This window comes from Ranitomeya imitator, chromosome 4, assembly GCF_032444005.1.
Source record: "Ranitomeya imitator isolate aRanImi1 chromosome 4, aRanImi1.pri, whole genome shotgun sequence".
Taxonomy (NCBI): Eukaryota; Metazoa; Chordata; class Amphibia; order Anura; family Dendrobatidae; genus Ranitomeya; species Ranitomeya imitator.
The window spans coordinates 203,040,522-203,058,586 of NC_091285.1; positions in this window are offsets into that span (position 1 = coordinate 203,040,522).

An 18,065-nucleotide genomic window follows, 5' to 3' on the forward strand; every position below is an offset into this window, starting at 1 on the left:
CATCACTTCATCCAGCCAGGACTCGTCTCTGCAGGAAATAACACCGTTATCCCGAGTTCCACTTGCAGAACACATTACTTAATTTTCCCAACTTCTACATTACACCACATGAAGAAGGCGACATAGTATCACTCTACACAGTAATAGGACCGCCCCTCCATTTAAAACAGTATACTCAAAAAATAAAATAAATACATCACTGCAGTAATAATATCCCTTAATTAGCCCCTATGGTAATAATATTCACCATCCTGGCCCCCGTGTGTCTCATTCCTGGCGTCAGCCATATGTTCTCCCATCCTGCCCTAATGAGTATCCATTCTGCCCCATATGATCTCCCCATCCTGCCCCATCTGTCTCCATCGTATGCATCCTGCCCCATCTGTCTCCAATCCTGCCTTCAGTGTCTCCAATTATGCCCGTATCACCATTCTTCCCCATCTCCAATCATGCCCCCAGTGTCTCCAGTCATGCCCCAGTGTCTCCAGTCATACCCCAGTGTCTCCAGTCATGTCCCAGTGTCTCCAGCGTTCTGCCCCAGTGTCTCCAGCGTTCTGCCCCAGTGTCTCCAGCCGTTCTGCCCCAGTGTGTCCAGCCGTTCTGCCCCACTGTGTCCAGCCGTTCTGCCCTGGGCCCCCCAGATCGCCGCTCAAAATAAAATAAAAAAAAACAAAAAACACAAGTTCTGCTTACCTGCCGCGCTCCTGCTCACTCCACGCAGCTGCAGCGTGCACTCGCCGGCGACTGACAATGACGTCAGACACCGGCGACATGAACGCTGCGGCTGACCCCAGCTGCCAGCCTCAGATTGGCTGGTGGCTGTTAACTATTGACGTGCGGGCGCAGGCCCGCACGTCAATAGCTTTAAACAGCTGCAGCGCCGGCCGCCGCTAAGGGCCCGGTACAGCCTGAGTCTGCCGGTAGGGGCCCGGTGAGCAGATGAGAGGGGGCCCGATGCGGGCCCCCTCTGCCCACCGGGCCCCATACGCCAGTCACGGCTGTAATGCCCTGATGGCGGCCCTGTACACATACATAGAAATCTATACAGATATACAGATACCTACATATACACATACAGACTCACAGACATACAAATATAAATACCTATCTAAAAATACATATATATCCATACATAAAACCACCAACACTCCAGTCTTCCTGTGCAACCGGAGACGCTGTATTGATAATGCGTCACTTTTCGAACGCAGCAGCGTCTCCAGTCTGACCTGGAGATATTTAGAATTCAGCCCGCTTCCTTCGCGCACGCTGTAGCGTCCTGTAATAAACCTGCTGGAGACGTTGATGCGTCGTAGGCGTGGTTTACGGCGTTGATGCGTCGTGGGCGGGTTTTACGACGTTGATGCGGCCTAGCTTGTTACAAGAGGCGGCAAAATGGCAGCCAGGAGACGAGCAACACCATGGGGTGACGCAGAAGTGCGCTACTTAGTTGCAGAGGTGGATGCAAGGGATTATGGGTGTTATGAGCACTCTGGACATCCAGTCCTCCACAAGCAGGCTGTGCCTAGCCCAGAGATTTGGGGTGCAGCGCTCCAGTACCCAGATCCGGAAGAAGCTGGCGGATCTGCGGTACAGGTCCAGTGAGCGTATCGTCAGCATCCGGTCACAGAGCCTGCCCCATCGTGGTGAGTGGCGTTAAGATAGGTTAGCATAGTATATGGCGGCACATTAGTTACAACAGTAATTACAGTGCAGCACCTCAGGTATGTAATAAGTTATTTTTTCTCCAGCACCTGCAGACCCGGAGCCCCAGCCGGAGTCACCTACAGGCTCGTCACCTACAGGCTCGGCAGCAGCACTCCGTGATATGGGTGCAGCCTTGTCTCCCGGTAATTCTTGCACATAAAAAAAGGTCCATACAACTTGTAAAGGATAGGGCTGTCGTGTACTATGAAGTGTTGTATCTTTCCCTAGCCGGTGATGCCAGAGGATCCGGGTGGTCCCTTAGCTCGTCATCACCCGAGCTAACCGGAAACCGTAAGTGTTAAATAACAAACACGTGCCTGATAGTTAGATGCATGTACAGAATAAGTTTTACCATTCCCTCCATAGAAATCCCTACATTAGAGAACCTCCTGGCTTCACACAGGAGGATGATGGCGGCACAGCGGACACTGACTGATGTAGTCAAACAGCACGGAGTGATGCTGGCAAGTTTTGTGGCTGCCCAACAGCAGAGCGGCAGCCACTAATTTTTTTTTTTGTTTAGTTTTTTGTTGGTGTTATATTTATTATCGTTATAAAACAAAATTTAAGTATATATCCGCTGTTGTGTACGCTTTGTGTACGCTTTGTTAAAAACAAATAACGTTTCATCACTCACACTCATTATATGTATGCATCTGTATACATGCACCCAGGGCCGCCATCAGGGCATTATAGCCATGACTGGCGTATGGGGCCCGGTGGGCAGAGGGGGCCCGCATCGGGCCCCCTCTCATCTGCTCACCGGGCCCCTACCGGCAGCCACAGGCTGAACCGGGCCCTTAGCGGTGGCCTGCACTGCAGCTGTTTAAAGTTATTGACGTGCGGGCCTGGGCTGGCAGCTGGGGTCAGCCGCAGCGTGCATGTCGCTGGTGTCTGACGTCATTGTCAGTCGCCGGCGAGTGCACGCTGCAGCTGCGTGGAGTGACCAGGAGCGCGGCAGGTAAGCAGAACTTGTATTTTTTTTTTATTTTATTTTATTTTGAGCGGCGATCCGGGGGGCCCAGGGCAGAACGGCTGGACACAGTGGGGCAGAACGGCTGGACACACTGGGGCAGAACGGCTGGAGACACTGGGGCAGAACGCTGGAGACACTGGGACATGACTGGAGACACTGGGGCATGACTGGAGACACTGGGGCATGACTGGAGACACTGGGGGCATGATTGGAGATGGGGAAGAATGGTGATACGGGCATGATTGGAGACACTGGAGGCAGGATTGGAGATGGATGGGGCAGGATGCATACGATGGAGACAGATGGGGCAGGATGGGGAGATCATATGGGGCAGGATGGATACTTATTAGGGCAGGATGGGAGAACATATGGCTGATGCCAGGAATGAGACACACGGGGGCCAGGATGGTGAATATTATTACCATAGGGGCTAATTAAGGGATATTATTACTGCAGTGATGTATTTATTTTATTTTTTGAGTTTACTGTTTTAAATGGAGGGGCGGTCCTATTACTGTGTAGAGTGATACTATGTCGCCTTCTTCATGTGGTGTAATGTAGAAGTTGGGAAAATTAAGTAATGTGTTCTGCAAGTGGAACTCGAGATAGCGGTGTTATATTTCCTGCAGAGACGAGTCCTGGCTGGATGAAGTGATGGCGGTCTGTGTGGGATGAAAGATGAAGGACTTCACCTAGAGACGTCACTGGTGAGTCAGTGTGTTACCTATACACTGACACTATACACTGTATACTATATGCAGAGCTCCTGTGTATAATGTCACCGGTGATCACTGGATTACCTATACACTATATACAGAGCTCCTGTGTATAATGTCACCAGTGATCGCTGTATTATCTGTACACAGACACTGCATACTAAGTACAGATCTCCTGTGAATACTGGCACTTATGGTGTTAGTATTGTGGTTTTTTTTTATTATTGATCAGTATTGTAGTATTCAGGCACTATGTGCTGGTAATATGTGGTCTGGTCATGATGTTGTGGTATTTGTTCCTTGTATTTGATATTATTCGATCACTGTGGTGATAATGTCATCTGGTCATGGTGTGGCGGTATTTGTGCCTTGTAGATAGTATTATAGGTCACTATGGTGATAATATGGTGTCTGGTCATGGTGTTGTGGTATTTGTTCCTTGTATGTGGTATTTTAGGTCATTTTAAAAATTGAAAAATAAATAAAAATAAACCTTAATTGTATTGCATATTTTAACAAATATTTCATAGGTTACAGTAGAGTAGGGCCTGGCCAAAAGTGTCTACCTTGTCATTTTGGTGGCTTAAAAAATCTTTTGGCCAAAACAAAAGCTGCCGGCTTTATGTGTGATCTGGTGATGGGAACTGTCAATGTGTGATAGGTAAGAAGTGGAATTTTTCCAAGAGAGAGCGGTGGGACTGTGGACAGTTTGAGGGGTGGAGCGTGGTGGCGGGGCTGGGGTGGAGCCTGGGCGGAGTCTCAAGGGGGCCCCGAAAATTTTGACAGTATGGGGGCCCGAAATTTCTAGTGGCAGCCCTGCATGCACCCAGCCCATTACCCCGCCTACTAGACCTGCAAATAACTATATGCTGAATTCAGTAAAGCAGGCTGCAAGTTTTGAATCAAAAAAACAAAATATTAAAATTAATAAACATTTTAAATTAACTATTTCATTAACAATAACTTAACTATTTAACAATTAAACTTAAACCCTAAAAGTAAAATGGCACTAAAGATCTTCATACTGGGTTTTCTGCATTCAAAAATCCTTGCCTGGGCGGAGAAGATAATTGGGCAAGGAAAGAATGTGAAAACCTGGGATATTGTGGTGGAGGGGCAAGCGGCAGGTTTTGATGTGATATAATTCGACGCACTGGTGTGCTACGTATTGCCTCTGGCATTTGGGTCATTGACTGCCGTGAACAAGGATCACGTTCCATCCAACTGTGTACAGTTGACGTTTCATCCAGTTGACCGGCTGCCGCTTTACTTAAAGTCTCAAAAATGACCCTTTCGGCATGGATCCTCTGTGTGTCTTCCAGCTTCCCAAGACGATCAGCGGCGAAGTTGGCAAAGCTGTCCACGCTATTGTTGCTCTGCTGGCTTAAAATTTGCTTTGCCAAACAGACTAGCTCTGTCGATGGCGACAAGGTGGCCTTTCTTCTGCGTAAATTGTTTATTCGCCGTGGTACAGTAGCTGAGTTGAGGGTTGAGGGTGCAGGGTCTTCACTCGACCCCTCAGTAGCCTCTGCCAGTTTTGGTTCATCACCCAGCATGTCGTCACTGGTTGCGGTTGACAGATCATGCCGATGTTGCTGCAGGAACAGAAAATTAGAATTAAGGGGAGGAACTAGTAGTACAGGATAGGAATTGTCATTCAACGGTATGAGCACTGAGTGGGGCAAAAATAGTAAAGGATTGTACTTATCTGAAGTGGAAGGGATATTTTATAAACTGCAGAATAAAGCAGGTAAAAACTTAGTTAATATTTTCTATTCAACTATGGCATGAGAGACCAAGTTTTAATGCTTTTTACAGGGAAGCAAGCAAAGAAGGTACTTACATCTCCAACAGGGGTGTCAGTCGGGATCACAGGGTCTTGATCCAGGGTCTGACGCATCGAAGATACCATTGTGCGCGGCAGCTCCTGGTCACGGGTGAAGCCAAGCAAGTCATAGTACCATAACGAGGGCACATAAACCTCACCAGACTTCATTGACTTCACCACCTTGTTCAGCTCTTTTTTATACACTGTGCGTAGACCCTGGATATTTTTCCGACCAACGCTCTCATCCACCTTCTCGCAGGGGTTATGCTGCTTAAAAAGAGCAACAAGTTTTCCATATGCCTCCCTTTTTTTATTTCTATTACTGTACTCAGCAGATTTAATCTGCCAAAGGCAGGGCAGAGACCGATACATCTCGATTAATTCACGGACAAATTCCTCGCTATTGTAAGACATCTGAAAGAAAGAATAGCATACAGTGAACATATATGGAACATTTTAAAAAGAGTTAAAAATAAAGTTTGAACCACACTACCGTGTGCCCACGAGACTGCCTAAAATGGCTGCCTGTGCAAAAGTATATGTACACAGATAGCAGCCAAGCCCTCCCTCCCTCCAGAGCAATGATAGCAGATAATTAGTAGGTGCCCTATAAATTAAGGAAAAATGAAAACGCATTTGAGACCCCAAACGATACCTACCGTGCACAAAGTATAGGTGTCAGAAGAACCGTTGAAGAATAGATAAATCGAAGAGGAGTCGCAGGCCGGAGAACTCTACAACGATCTGCAAACCACCACGCGGTCAGGAACAAAGGACGGAAGGGCTATTGTGTCGCCTCATAAGGCAAGGCCGCCACCAATCAGAACGCAGTAGCGACCACCAATCGGAAGTGATTGGGCGCAGAAAAGGCAACGCAAATGCACGCCTGTGTGACTACAACGTCACACAGGACGTCCCTCATCGAGGTCTGAATCGTCATAATAGCTGCCATGTGACAGGGTCACAACGACCAACGACATCGTTGTACAGGTCGCTACAGGTCGCCGCATCGCTGCTGCGTCTTTGGGAAGATCAGATGGGAGTCGGTGATTATTGAGACCAGTATAGCGGTCACCTCGGTATCTAGGTCCATGTGTGTCTGGATTGATGAGCTGTCCACCCAGATAAAATCTAACACCCCTAGAGAGGTTATATCAGAGTCCCTCCCTATGTTAAAGATGGCAACGCAGTTTATTGCAGATGCTTCAGCGGAATCTGTAAGGTTTGCAGCTAGGAGTAATGTGCTCTCTAACTCGGTGCATGGTAAGGAGACAGTCAGTCTAAAAGCAAGCTCAGCTCCATCCTTTTCTCAGGTAAACATGTCTTTGGTCCAGTTCTAGATGACATTTTAGAGAGGGCCAGTGATGACAAGAAGGGGTTTCCAGAGGAAAAAGCCAAGAGAATCCGTCCCTTTGGTAGACTCTGTCAGTCCCCTAGGCAGGACTATAAGGGGAAGGGTAAATCAGGCAGGTGGAGTTACCCCAAGAAAAGTAAGGGTAGACCGACAAAGTTCTCCTCCAGCTCACATAGAAGGTCTTGATGCCAGGAGGGTAAGCGGTAGGGGGGGGGGGGGGGAGACTGCAACTTTTCCTGGGAGAATGTGGAACCAGTGGATCCTGCGGACCATATGGAAAGATTACATGATAGACTTTCCCATCTTTCACCCTAACGGTTTTGCCCCACCAAACCCCAATCTCTCTCCACGCAAAACAGACTCAGCAGATGTCCGGAACCTCTTGGAGTTGGGGGCTGTCAAGCGGTACCTGTTTTAGAGATAGGTCAGGGTCACTACTCCTCCCTTTTCTCCATAAAAAAGCCTTCGGGCAAATATCGTACCATCATAAATCTAAAACCCCTGAATCAGTGGATTAGGTACAGGAGATTCAAAATAGAGACAATAAAATCAAGCATCCAGCTAATAGGGAGAGACCGCACCATGTGCACTTTAGATCTGAGGGACGCATACTATCATGTGCCAACTCACCCAGACAATCGGCAATATCTGAGGTTCGCTTTAGACCATCAGGGTTCAGGCCACCATTTCCAGTTTACGTGCCCTCAATTTGACCTGTCCTCAGCCCCTCACATCTTTACAAGGATAATGACGGAGGTGGCTGCTTTTCTGAGGAAGCAAGGGATTATCGTGGTCCCCTACCTGGACGACATTCTGCTGGTAGCAGACTCGGTTACCTGCCTCAATCGACAACTGGCCCAAACTGTTAACATTCTAGAGGGCCTGGGTTGGCAAGTGAACTGGGAGATATCCGACCTACGTCCTGGGACCCAGAAGGTGTTTTTAGGAGTCTTTGTCAATCTCCATCGCAGGATGTCTTCCCTGTCCCGCGTAAAACATGAGGAAATCAGAAGCAGGATTCGGGCGTTGCAGAGGAAGAAGACTATCTCCATCAGATATGCCGTTAGGATCCTAGGCCTGATGACATCCTGCATTCCAAGCGTACGTTGGAGTCAGGTTCACTCAAGACGGCTTCAGGCTTCAATACTTGTGTCTTGGAACAGGCATTAATCTGGCCTGGACAGAAAAATGAGAATCCCTGCCAGTCTAAGAAATTCCCTGTCATGGTTGACATCCAGGAGCAATCTCAGAAGAGGAGTGCTATTTATCCTTTCTCTGATCCGTATTATCTCCGATGCAAGTTTGAAGGGATGGGGCGCAGATGTGGAGGGTCATTTCCTGCAGGGCACATTGTCCCTGGAAGACCAGAAAAGATCCTCCAATTACTGAGAGCTAAAGGCAGTATGAGACTCTGCAACATTGTCGGGATATGGTCATAGATCGTCATATGAAAGCGCTGCCGGACAACATCACAACAGTTTCCTTTCTGCGGCGCCAGGGAGGTCCAAGGGGCCAGCTCTTACAGACCTTAGCAGAAAATCTATTTCAATGGGCTGTGAGGCAGAGACCCCTGTTACAGCTATGGGGCGCTGTATGTGCTCCCCAGAATGTGCATGGAAGCGTAGTGAGGCCATGAGGGCGTACTACAGACACAGGTGTGGCTGTAATTAGAATAGTGGAGCAGTGACTGATTAAAAAGCCCTGTAGCAGTGGGGGAGGTGTGTCAGTGTGTTCTTGGAAGCAGACAGGGCAGTTGTCTGCAGAGCTCTCTCTGTGTGGAGCAACACAGAGGCTAAAGGAACCAGAAAGACTGGCACCCTGCGTCTTGGGCTGTCTTATGTGTACCCGGCTGCACTCCAGAGGAAAAAGAGTGCAGTGTTCTGAGTGAGTACAGAGTCTTGTTACCGGTGTGCGTTCACCCAGGGAAACTGGACAGAGGGAAGTTCGGCCTGTGTATTGACTGCATTATATCCATGCATTATTAATGGACTGTATGAAGAAGCCGTATACTATATTCAGTGTCAGACTGAAGAACATTGGGCCCACCGGACGATTTGATTCTGAGGGCCCACCTTTCTCCCCCAGTGAAGAGCCCCTTAGCAACTTCAAGGTTTGCACTATGAACTCTCCAGAAGGAAAAGCCAGGGCCCACCGGAGGATTCTCAGGTTCTCTGGTGGGCCAGTCCATCCCTGACTATATTGACTGTGTGAAGTAACACAATAAAAGAACGTTTTTTTTAACTTGTTTGGGTCACTGCCATTTCACTGTGTATGGTCATACCGCTGCATCACAGGGCATAAAGGAACGTTCATTACATCTCCGCTTTGCACTTGAAAGGCTTCGAAAACATAACAGCGGATTTTCTCAGCAGAGAAAAACTTTGACCCTCCGAGTGGGAACTGAACCCGGAAGTATTCCACCAGTTGTCCCGGAGATTGGGAACACCACGTATAGACCTGTTTGTGACCCGGAAGAACGCGAAGGTGGCAAGATTCTTCTCTATGAATCCAGGTGACAACCCAGAAGGCATAGATGCCCTATCTCAGAGTTGGGAAGAAGGTCTTCTGTATGCAATTCCCCCTTTTCCCTCATACCAGGGATAAATCAGAGAACAGGCCACAGTGATATTGGTAGCCCCTTTCTGGCCCAAGAGGAGCTGGTTTCCAGTGTTACACCACATGGCTTTGAAAGATCTGGTTCCTCTTCCAGATAGACGCGACCTGCTGTCCCAGGGTCCCCTCTGGCACCAAGACCCTCATCTTCTGTGCCTGATGGCCTGGATCCTGAGCAGAAAATCCTAAGCTCCATGGGGTTATCAGACAAGGTGATAACTACCATGCAGGCGAGTAGGAAACCAGTGACGTTGGTGATCTATTCCAAAATATGGCAGAGGTTCTGTTCTTACGAGGGGGAATCTACTTAGAGCACAGCCTGCACAAACATTTCCAGAATATTAGATGTTCTCCATAGGGATGACCGAGTATATTCATTAGGATTCGGTACTCAGCAAGTAATGTGGTACTCACGGTACTCAAATCCTAGCGAGTATTTCATTACTCGCCTCGCAATATTCGTATCTACCACCCAGCATTTGCCAATCACAGTAATGCAGCAGCCTTCTTGGTTGTAGGCGGCATTACTGTGATTGGCTGGCTGCACAGCATCATAAATGAGTCATCATAGTAGGCTATGGCTTATAGGCTCTATACAAGCTCTGCCGGTGCCATTTTCTGCACATTGCATCCAGAACACAGCTAGTGCTAGCATAGAGAGAGTGTGTGCAGCTGCTAGAGAGAGTTATTCTTTTGGAAATCGTCCAGAAATCATCTAAAAAAACCACAAAACTCTTGTGAGAGCTATTCTAGTAGTAGGTGACTGTAGTACTACAGGGAGACAGGCAGGAGAGTTACAGTACATACATAGTACCTCAATATCTCAGCTCTTGCTGAAAGTACTGTATAAGGTCAGGGAGTAGTGACAGTTTTCTCAGCTATTTTGGGGGTCACACTTACCCCTGCAGGTCAATTTTTTTGCTCTTGCGATGCTATTTGCACACCAAATAGCAAGCACGGTACTGCATAACTGAGATGCAGCCAGGCACCGTTGTCTTCTGTGGTGACTGGTGAGCAAAATATTCGGCGTTAAGCTCAGGCCAATTTTTTTGCCTTTATGGTGCTGTTTGCACACCGAATAGCACGAACGTTACTGCACAACTGACACGCAGCCAATACCATTGTCTCCTGTGGTGAATGGCATGCAAAATATTTGACGTTAAACCCAGCCAATTTTTTTGCCTTTACGGTCTGTTTGCACACTCAATAGCACCCATGTTACTGCACAACTGACACGCAGCCAGCACCATTGTCTTCTGTCGTGACTGGTGAGCAAAATATTCGGCGTTAAACTCGGGACAATTTTTTTCCCTTACGGTGCTGTTTGCACACCGAATAGCACGCATGTTACTGCACAACTGACACACAGCCAGTACTGTTGTCTTCTGTGGTGACTGGCAAGCAAAATATTTGGCGTTAAACTCAGGCCAATTTTTTTACATTGCAGACAGTGCTCCTGTTTGTAAAACGCAAAGCAGTACTAGGCTGTAGTGCTACCTTCCACAAAGCATGAACTGCTCCTTGTTCCCCAATATCTGCATCTGAACATCTGCAACTATATCACAAAACCCCCAAATTCCCAAAAAGCCTGTTTAAAGGGACGTGGGCGTGGGGTCGTCAGTGGTGCCCGACAAGGCACTGAGTCTGGGAGACAGAAGAAGGTTGATGCATCTATGTTCCTGGCGAAAATTCCTGGTCTGGAACGTAAAGTGTCTGGAAGCCAGAAGAGCAAGAGCAGATGCTGTCTTGGATGGCAGATAAGGCCTCAGTGAAATTTTCTAGTAGCACCCAATCCTCCACGGCCACATTGTCTACTGTTGATACACAGAACGCTGGGTTATCCAATCCTCAACCTGTTCCTACTTTCTCCCCCTCAGCAGTCACAGGAAACATTTGACACCATGCTTGGCCACTCCGATGATCTGTTTGGTACATATGATCCTTTGGTTGCCTCTGGCCTCTCAGTGCACAACATTGAAGAGGAACGTGAGGAGGTATCGTCTGTTCATGGCCAAATATTTGAAAACCCACAGACAGAAGAAAGACACTTTCAGCCACGCGATATACCGGCTCAAGAAGTGGAGGCTGCTGATGATGAGACACAGTTGCCATCTGGCCAGCCGACAACATCAACACAGAAGGAGGATGACATGGATGACGAGGTGGTCGATGATGAGTCCACTGATCTGACCTATACCGTTGGTACACATAGCCAACACAGCAGCACAGATGAAGAAGGTGGATACGTAGCACCAACAAAGGCACCAAGGGCTACTGGTTTGAGTAGAGTGTGAAGTGTGTCAATGGTTGCCAAGAGAAATCCCTCTGTGCCCCAAGTCAAGGCAAGGGGGCGTTCATCCTCTGTCTGGAATTTTTTTTCATATAGTCCTTCTGAACAAAACTTTGTCATCTGTAGAATCTGCCATACGAAGCTGCGCAGAAGCGAGGGCAAAGACAACCAGAGCACTGCCAGTATGCGTAAACACATGGCAGCCAAGCACCCTAGTCAGTGGTACCAAATCAGTGTCTGTGGGTCAAATCACTGCCATGTCGCCTGTGATCCATCCTTCACAATCTGCTGGCCAGGAAGCAGTTGCTCATACCTCCTGCTCACAAGCTGCTGTTACAGAGACACAGGACACAACAATCCCATCCACTTGTTTATCCCAGCCAAGCGTCCAGTTGTCCATGCCCCAGATCTATGAAAGGAAGTGTAAATACCAACCCATGCACCCACAAGCACAAATACTAAACGCGCACATTGCCAAGTTGCTAACCATGGAGATGTTGCTATTTAGGCTTGTGGGGGCACAGTCTTTCTGTGATCTCTTGGCTGTGGCTGCCCCACGATACTCTGTTCCCAGCCGGAACTATTTTTCCCTGTGTGCCATCCCTGCGTTACACCAGCATGTGTTAAACAATCTAAAGCATGCTCTCACCAACGCCGTAGCCGGGAAGGTCCATCTAACAACAGACACATGGACAAGTAGTTGTGAACAGTGATGATACATTTCTGTCACGGCACACTGGCTGAACCGAGTAAAGGGTGGGACAAAGTCGCAAACTGGAACATCACATATCCTACCCACGCCACGTATAGCGGGCCCAACCTCAGTCATGGTTTCCGCCTCATCATATGCATCAAGTCTCCCCTCTTCCTCCTCCTCCTCCACCTCCTCATCCTATGCTGAATTACCCTCCACATCACTCCCAAGTTGGGAGTTGTGCAGCAGCGCATCGACAAAGCGGCAACACACTCTGCTGAAGCTGATATGTTTAGGTCAAACACCACACACTGCAGCAGAACTGTGGCAAGAAATAAAACAACAGACTGATCAGTGGCTCTCCCCACTGCAACTTGAACCCGGTCTGATTGTCTGCGAAAATGGGCGTAACCTGGTGGTGGCATTAAAGCTTGGGAAGCTGGTACACGTGCCTTGCATGGCTCACGTGCTGAACCTAGTGGTTCAGAAATTTATCAAAACATACCCTGACTTGCCGTACATACTTGAGAAGGTGCGCCGTATTTGTGCCCATTTCCACCATTCCTCTACCGCTGTTGCTGATCTTGCAGTACTTCAAAAGCAATTTAATTTGCCAAATCACTGACTCATTTGTGACCTGCCCACACACTAGAAATCAACATATCATATGTTGGCAAGGATTAGTGAGCAGCAGAGGGCACTTTCTGAATACCAGCTTAAACATGCCCGTCAGACTACGACTCAGCCAAAACACATAACAACTGTCGAGTGGGTGTGGATCACTGACATTTGTGAGATGTTGATAACTTTGAGTACGGCAAGAACCTCGTGAGCAGTGATCAGGCTGTTATCAGCGTTATCATCCCGATGCTATGTACGTTGAAAGAAACACTGCATAAACTAAACATGGAATCTTTGAGGAGAGGATGGGTATTGTTCCTTCTTCTGGGGCCACAGAATATTTGCCTCATTGCAACTTGGCACACATGACACCATTCATATCTAATTGTTTGTCTCAAGACCCTCGCGTGATCCACATATTCAATAGCAACCTATACTGGCTGGCCTCCTTTCTCGACCCAAGGACAAATTTCCTTCTCTACTGTTACAGTCACCAAGGTGTTTCACAACTGAATCCATCAAGAGGGCCATTGTGAATCATTTGATAACAACATCAGACTCAGACACCGCTGGTAGCAGAGGTACCAGCTCTTTGCAACAGCATGCATTAATGGGGAGAGACACGCCCAGCAGGTCCAAAAGAGGTGGGGGGAATTGTCCACAAACTGGGCCATCTTCAATAAACCGGCTCATCAGCAAGGGCTATCTAGACCAGTAACCATGTCAAGGCAGCAGAAGTTGAACAACATGATCAACGAGTATCTAAGTGACTATACCCGCATCCTTCCTGACGCTTTGGTTCCATTTAATTACTGGGTATCTAAGCTGCACAGTTGGCCAGACCTCTCCATATATGCCTTGGAGGTGCTTGCCTGCCCTGCTGCTAGTGTGGTGTCAGAGCGTGTTTTCAGTGCCTCTGGGGCGATCATCACAGGTACACGCACACAGCTGACTACAGAGAATGTAGACAGGCTGACTCTGATAAAATTTAACAAGGACTCGATTTCGCCACAGTTTTTAAGCCCTCCAAATGACATCATTAGGTTGGGACCTAAAGTCACCCAAAACGTTCCGTTATGTTACTGGTGATCACATCCATCCCTTCCATTACAAACCCCTTTCCTCCTTCTAATGCTGGAGTCACACATAACGTATAAAAATTGGTCCATTTTTATGGCTGAAAATCGCATAATAGTTCCTTGACAAGTGATCCGTATGTCATCTGTGTGCAAGGCTAGAACGCGATTTTCTTGTATCAAAGTATCTGTGTGACATCCGTATGTCATCTGAAAGGCGAGATTTTCTTGCCGGCTTGCAAAATGGACATATAGTGGATCCATGGCCTCAAATATTCGTGAAAACATATATACAGTCGATATATATGTCTCAGTGAGAACCCGCTTTGGAGAAAATGTGAGAGTTCCCAGTACGTGCTGTAGAGGAAGGGAGTGATATCAATTAAGAGAACAAATACAAGCCACATAAGTATGGGGGAGAAAGAGGAACATGCCTATAGGTAATACATGTAGTGGTCCGGTATGGCACGGAGGGGGACAGAGGTCCCCGAAGGAGCTGTAAAAAGCAAGGATGGGGGTAGAAGGGGGGTGAAGAAGGTGTACAGTCACGGTGTGCAACTAGAAACACTGGTGCCAAAATAAAGGGAGCATACCTGCAGAGACAAGAACGGTGCCTGTGGTGATGTGCGCAGTCATTGGTAGTCAGTGGGTTAATATAGCAGAGGAATGGAAGTAGGAGGCGGAGTGCGCATGCGGTATAGATCAACAAGAAGACTAGGGGAACGGACACCTGTGCAGTGTGGAGATGGAGAGGCTGTGAGCGCAAGCACTGTTTAATGACGGTGGGCACCTGTGCAGTATGAGGATGGTATGGGCGAATGCGCCATACGGTGGTGGGATGCGCCGCTGACACAAAGAACTGATAGTGTCGGCGTAATAGCGCAATGATGTGGGCACACAGTGGATGTAGCCAGGCTGAGGGAGAGAAAGAGAGAGAAAAGAAATAGTAATGGCTGTATAGAAAAGAATAGGGGTAAAGAAACATGAGAAGAGATGGGCATAGTGGCTTGAGTTGATGTGAGAGAAAATTAAAGTAAAATGAGCTTGATAATGAAAAATAAAAAATAAATTAAAAATTAAAGTGGAACTGAACTTGGAAAACATAAGAATAAAATGAGAATACATAAATTAGAAAATAAGTAATAAAAATGAAATAGATAATGGTAAAAATAAAAAGAATGAAAAAAATGAAAAACTGAAAAGAATATTGGATAATTAATGAAATAAATAGACTCAATTAATCAGTCAGATTCCAACCTCTACAACATGGGCAAGACCAAAGAGCTTTCTCAAGATATCAGGGACAAGATCATAGACCTGCAGAAAGCTGTAATGGGTTAAAAAAACAGAAGTAAGATGCTGAGTGAGAAAGAGACAACTGTTGGCGCAATAGTAAGAAAATGGAAAAAATACAAAATGACTGTCAATCGACATTGATCTGGGGCATCATGCAAAATTTTACCTCAAGGGGTATCCTTGATCATGAGGAAGGTGAAAGATCAGCCTAAAACTGCATGGGGTGAACTTGTTAATGATCTCAAGGCAGCTGGAAACACAGTCACCAAGAAAACCATTGGTAACACATTATGCCGCAAATCCTGCAGTGCCCGCAAGGTCCCCCTGCTCAAGAAGGCACATGTGCAGGTCCCCCTGAAGTCTGCCAATGAACACCTGGATGATTCTGTGAGTGATTGGGAGAAGGTGCTGTGGTCAGATGAGACAAAAATTGAGCTCTTTGGCATTAACTCAACTTGGAGGAAGAGAAATGCTGTCTTTGACCCAAAGAACACTGTCCCCACTGTCAAGCATGGGGGTAGAAACATTATGTTCTGGGGGTGTTTCTCTGCTAAGGTCACAGGACAACTTCACCGCATCAATGGGAAATGGATGGAGCCATGTACCTTAAAATCCTGAGTGACAACCTCCTTCCCTCCACCAGGACATTAAAAATGGGTCGTGGCTGGGTCTTCCAGCAACACAATGACCCAAAACATACAGCCAAGGCAACAAAGGAGTGGCTCAAAAAGAAACACATTAAGGTCATGGAGTGGCCTAGCCAGTCTCCATATCTTAATCCCATAGAAAACTTATGGAGGGAGATGAAGCTCCGAGCTGCCAAGCGACAGCCACGAAATGTTAATGATTTAGAGATGATCTGCAAAGAGGTGTGGACTGAAATTCCTCCTGACATGTCCGTAAACCTCATCATCAACTACAAAAAACATCTGACTACTGTGCTTGCCAACAAGGGTTTTGCCACCAAGTATTACGTCTTGTTTGCCAGAGGGATCTAATACTTATTTCTCACTGCAATGTGATTTTCTGTATTTTATTTTTGATATTCTATCTCTCAATGTTAAAATTTGCCTACCCTTAAAAGGATAGAAAGTCTTTTTTGATAGGAAAACTTTCAAAATCAGCAAGGGATCAAATGCTTGTTTTCCCCACTGTATCTCTTTGATTTAAGGGGATAAGAATTAAAAGTTTTAAAATTGTGAAATTTAAAAAATTTTCACCAAATTTTTGCTTTTTTCACAAATAAGCGCAAGTCATATGAAGGAAATTTTATCACTCTCTTGAAGTACAATATGTCACGAAAAAACTGTTTTGGAATCAGTGGGATACTTTGAAGCGTCCCAGAGTTATAACCTCATAAAGTGACTGTGGTCAGAATTGTAATATTTGGCTTGATCATTAAGATCCAAATTGGCTCTGTCATTAAGGGCTTTAAACAGAATTTTGTGTTAAATGTATTTTTTGCCAGTGATCCTCTATCTTTTGTGTTGAAGCATTTAAAGAGCCTGTGCAAAGGTCATTGTGAAGGGGAGCCAAATCAGCTGTAACAACAGCTATTGTGATTAGTGCTGCAAGTTGTATAGAAGCTGTAACCTGGGGAAGAGAGAAATTGTGGTTGGCGCAACTATAGATATGTATGTAGGACCAGTCAAGTATATAAAATTAGCCAACGGAAAACAAAAATTACCATATATACTCGAGTATAAGCCGACCCGAGTATAAGCCGAGACGCCTAATTTTGCCACAAAAAACTGGGAAAACTTAATGAGTCAAGTATAAGCCTAGGGTGGGAAATGCAGCAGCTACTGGTAAATTTCAAAAATAAAAATAGATACCAATAAAAGTAAATTGAGACATCAGTAGGTTGTGTTTTTGAATATGCATATTGAATCAGGAGCCCCATATAATGCTCCATACAGTTCATGATGGGCCCCATAAGATGATCCATACAAAATATGCCCCATATAATGCTCCATAAAGATTATGATGGGCCTCTTAAGATGCTCCATACAAAATACGCTCTATATAATGCTCCGTACAGTTTATGATGGACCCCATAAGATGCTTCATAGAAACATTTGCCCCATATAATGCTCCATACAGTTTATGATGGGCCCCATAAGATGATCCATAGAAACATTTGCCCCATACAATGCTGCACAAAGGTTGATTATGGCCCCATAAAATGCTCCATAGAAACATTTGCCCCACACAATGCTGCATAAAGGTTAATAATGGCCCCATAAGATGCTCCATAGAAACATTTGCCCCATACAATGCTGCATAAAGGTTGATTATGGCCCCATAAGATGTTCCATAGAGTAATATGCCCCATATGCTGTCGCTGCGATAAAAAAAAATGGCATACTCACCTCATGTCGATCAGGCCCCCGGCACTTGCGATATTCACCTGTCCCCGTTCCACCGCCAAGCGCCGCTCCATCTTCTGGCTCTCTGGCTGTGACTGTTCAGGCAGAGGGCAGTGCGCACTAACCACATCATCACGCCCTCTGACCTGAACGTCACAGCCAGAGGATGCGGAAGACGGAGCAGCGCCCGGCGATGGAACAGGGACAGGTGAATATCGCGCAATGCTCACGCTCCCCGTTATACTCACCTGCTCCTGGCCCGGTCCCTGCTTCTCATTGCCAGATGGTCTCGGCGCTGGCAGCTTGTTCTGCTGTTCAGCGGTCACTGGTACCGCTCATTAAAGTAATGAATATGCGGCTCCACCCCTATGGGAGTGGAGTCGCATCCATATTCATTACTTTAATGAGCGGTACCACGTGACCGCTGAACACAGGAAGAGCTGCTGGCGCCCGGAGACCATCAGAGATGCAGGGACTGCACCAGGAACAAGTGAACATGAGACAGGCACCACTACCCCTCCCTCGCCG